Source organism: Lycorma delicatula, chromosome 1, assembly GCF_047948215.1.
Source record: "Lycorma delicatula isolate Av1 chromosome 1, ASM4794821v1, whole genome shotgun sequence".
In the NCBI taxonomy this organism is placed as follows: domain Eukaryota; kingdom Metazoa; phylum Arthropoda; class Insecta; order Hemiptera; family Fulgoridae; genus Lycorma; species Lycorma delicatula.
The window spans coordinates 163,043,103-163,047,480 of NC_134455.1; positions in this window are offsets into that span (position 1 = coordinate 163,043,103).

Sequence of the window (4,378 nt, forward strand, 5' to 3'; positions counted from 1 at the left end):
ACCTTTTGGAGGGAGCCACCTTCCTGACTATTTCGGAGAACAACGAATCGAATATTTTTAGAGTTCAAGTCTAAAGATTTGCAGTTCTCTTCGATAGGACTTTTATCCTCGTCAGACAAAGCTGATCGAGGTCTCTTCACAAGACTTAATTTGGTGGTTTTTTCAGATGGACCACCAACCATCTTGGAATTTGATATAGGAACAGAAATTTTAGTCCCACGAGTACCGGCGAAAAATGGACCACTCCAGCAGAGCGCATGCGTACTGGAGCTAGAGCTAAGTACAACTGGGTTCGCCCTGGTGCCCAGAGGACATCGTTCGAGACTCACTACGAAGAACCATTCACCCATCGGCACGATCTGTTCCCACCTTGGGTTACGGTTGCGTTTCGTAAGATGTCGCAACACCACCGAGTGTTAATGTAAGAAATATCAGTGTAGGATGTTGTTGTGTAATTGTGTATGTTGTAATTTATGTAGTGTTCTTGGTGTAGTATATGTGTATGATGTAAAGTGTTCTGCAGCTCACTGTATAGTGGGAAGAATAGCTGCAGAGGCTAGGCCCGTGGGGACGCCAACCCCCAAAGTCTTAAAGAATAAGACTCCCCGTCGAGGAAGAACTTCACCATGACTTTGCAAACACTTATACTAAAATATATCATCAAAACTATTTTGATTACATATACGCTTGTGTACTGTGTAATGTGTGTTAACTATAAAAAAAGTTCCAACTCAATGTAAAATAAGGGATTAAGAATGTACTGGGTGTCTGGGCTAAAGATATCCAAGACTAATTGCCTATATTTAGAAAACCAGTCGTAATCTATAAAACGTATGCTCAATCTACAGGAAACATCTCAAATATTTGTTCTGTGTACTCTCAACGTCAGCGGAATACGCTTGCGCAGGCAACCCGAAGCATAATGCAACTGTAGTCAGTCGAGATGTGGATCCTACAACAAAAGGTTCAGTACGTGCCTTGGTAAGTCGAGTTTCAATCGGTTACTCGTGTTCATCGGCGTGTACGAACTGAATGGAATATCGATAATCCAAGTGATTCAACATCCAAGTCTATTCATCAGTGGGGTACAACTTTAAGAAACTGGAAGCTTGGTTTCACAAACTGGAAATCATCCAAAAGTTTCAATTAGTAACGAGACAATGGCAGTACGTGACGTATACACTGCCATTTCTGGAAATTCAATTGGCAAGCTAATTGCGAACTGCAAATTCCTAGTTCCACTGTTCATAAGCGGCTCCATTTGCAAGGGTACAAGTTATAACCTCTTCATCACGTAAAGCCAAATGATCGCCGCCTACGATATCAGTTTGCTGCAAAAGTAATGCATCGTGTAGAAAACAATCCTAATTATCGATAAGTTGTTATTTAGTGAAGAGGCAACATTTCACTCGTGTAGAAAAGTTACAAGACACAATTGTCGAATTTGGAGGTATTGAAAACTCCCATACAATAATCGAAAATTAAAGGGGCATACTAAAAGTCAATTTCTGGTTAGGACTGCTCAAAAATGCCGTCATCGATCCGTTTTTTCATGGAGCCCACTGAGACAGGACACACGTACTTCGAAATGCTTGAAAACTTTGCTGTTCCTCAGATTCTTGGCTTCAGCTTCCAACACGATGTTACCATGTTCTCGAACAAAACTTTCCCCGGATGTTGAATCAGAGAAGCAGGTTCAACATTACCTAAGACGTCCAGATATCACTCCTTCGGAATTTTTTTAATTTGAGATTTATTAAAAGTTGTTTGTACCAAAGAAAAATTCAAGATCTGGGCAATTTAAAACAGTGTTGTTGTAGTGTTTGAATAAGAATGCTGCAGTTGCTCCTAAACAACTGTTAAAAGTTAGATTATTGTCTAGATGTCTGCCAAGCTACAAAAGGGGCACACATTGAACTTGACTAACCTACATTAAAATTTGGTTAGTTACTGTTTATTTTAAAAAAAATATATTAAACCGGTTTGTGGTTCACTTAATATAAGCTGTTACTTTTGAATACCTTTAGCTTGAACACTCTGTATAATTAATCTGTCTTAATGTAGTTAACATTACAAAAAAGAACTGAAGAAATGTACATTAGTTACGTATGAAATTAATTTTTTCCAAAGAGATTACAAATTGCTAATGATTAATTTAGATTAGTAATAATATTTATAAATTAAGTGATAATTTATGGAATTATCAAAGGCTGTAATGTCATAGATCAAATAGTTTAACAAGATTGTTGTAATTAAATGCTTGTAAAATTTTCATAAGTTTCTGAATATATTTGTAAAATAAAGTACAAATATATTGACAGTGTAAATGATAGCTTTTGCAGCTATATATAGTATAAGAAATAAAATAAATTAGAGTGTACTCCTTACTTCTCCCCACCTCCCTTATCCAATAATTTTAAAACTTAAAGAGAATAAATCTCTGATTATACATGTTATCACCACAAATTTTATGGGTTTTATTCCTGAGATACAGATCCAAATAAAGGAGAACAGTACATCCATACAGCCACAAAGAATTTTATATTAACATTTATGTTTTTTGATCTCGGGAACCAAAATATATTAGGAATTATAAGATTCTTTTTCTTCTGTTTAGCTTCTGGAACCACCATAAGGTATTACTTCGGAGGATGATATGTATAAATGTAAATTAAGTGTAGTATTTTCTCTGATCTCAGGTTAAACATTCCTGAGATGGGTGGTTAATTGAAACCCAACCACCAAAGTACACCAGTCAAATCTAGTATTCAAATCCATATAAAAGTACAGCCTTTACTAAGATTTAGTAACGGTAGAACCTTACAACTCTGCGACTTCAAAATCAGGTGATTTGCGATGACGAGTTCATCACTAGATCAAACTGATGGGTTAAAGACCCAGGCGTTTACAACTACATTCTAGTGTATAATGCTTTACATCTCCTCATGTAACTATTACATTGTTATAATACATTCTCTTATGAATTTAAAGCAAGCATTAGAACAATGTTATTAGATACATATCATCTGTATCATTTAATTTTATCCTATGCAATAAATATCATCATCTAACTAACTGATTAGTAGAATAAAATGTCGCCATAGATTTGAAAAATAAATTAAACACTTTCAAAACACTTGGATCTATGCTTCTAGACGATCTTTTCAGAATTTATTTTTAGACACGAATTCTTTTTCAGATTACTATCTACTCCAATAGTGGTATGAAGGTGACACTATTGTTAATGGAGCCAAACTCTGAGCCCTTATCAAATCGAAAAAATATTTATCTGAATCTAATCAAATAAATATTTTATCTGTATTCCATTAGCTGATTTAATATCATGTTTTTATTAAATTATGTACTTTTTTAAGTTTCATATGATTCAAGTAAGCCAAGATTCCATATGCTATGCAAAATTTGTTTTTATTAGTATATATTTAAACTATTATTGACTACCAAGATGATTTGTAAAGGTTAACTCAATTGTCTGAAGTGTGTTTTGTTTCTTTGTTAATTATATTATGTTAGCGTACAAGATGCATTCATTTTTTCTTTTAACAGAAGTAGTATTGAACAGGTAGGTTTTATCAAATGCAAAATTATAAATATTGATATATGCAATTTAAGGACTTAATTTTTATGGCCGATTTCAAGTAGAGATTAGGGAATTATTAGTTTCCCTTTTACTAATCCTTTTTTTTTAACCTCCGGGTCCATCGTTAGGTTTTGCTTCAGAGGAAGAGATGAATAATTTGTAGCGTGTGTAAAAAATGTTATGCCTGACTGGGAGTTTTTTTAACAATTAATAGTTATGAATTATTTTTAACTGGCTGACAGTAAAACCAGTCTAAACAACAGTTTAATTTACTGCAATATAGTAGTCATTCAATATCAGCACTGAGAATTATATTTAAGGATTAGGAAAGAGAGATGGATGAAAGAGTAGTGAAAAAAATGCCAGACCCTTGCCAGGAATTGAATCCAAATCCAACAATACCAAAACAAAACAAGTTATTTTACAATTTTGGTGAGTCAAATATAATATTTTATTCAATAAAAAGTTTCCCCTCCATCTCCTAAGAGCATAATTTAATCCAACTTTAAAGGTGCAACAACCATTTTTTTAAAGATTCTATCTGAATTTTTTAATAATTTCATACATGATAATGGCGCATGAAATATTGTATCAATGAACAGTCTTACTGACTGAAATGCAAACTCACTGACAACCAGCAAAAGCTGAACAGTTTGTTACACAGTTAATCCTTTATTAAAATATTAATTTTGTTCAGATGAACAGTATTTGTACATACAGTATTGTTTCACACATTTTATGGTAATACTTCAAAAATTACCTTTAACAATTCACAAAAAG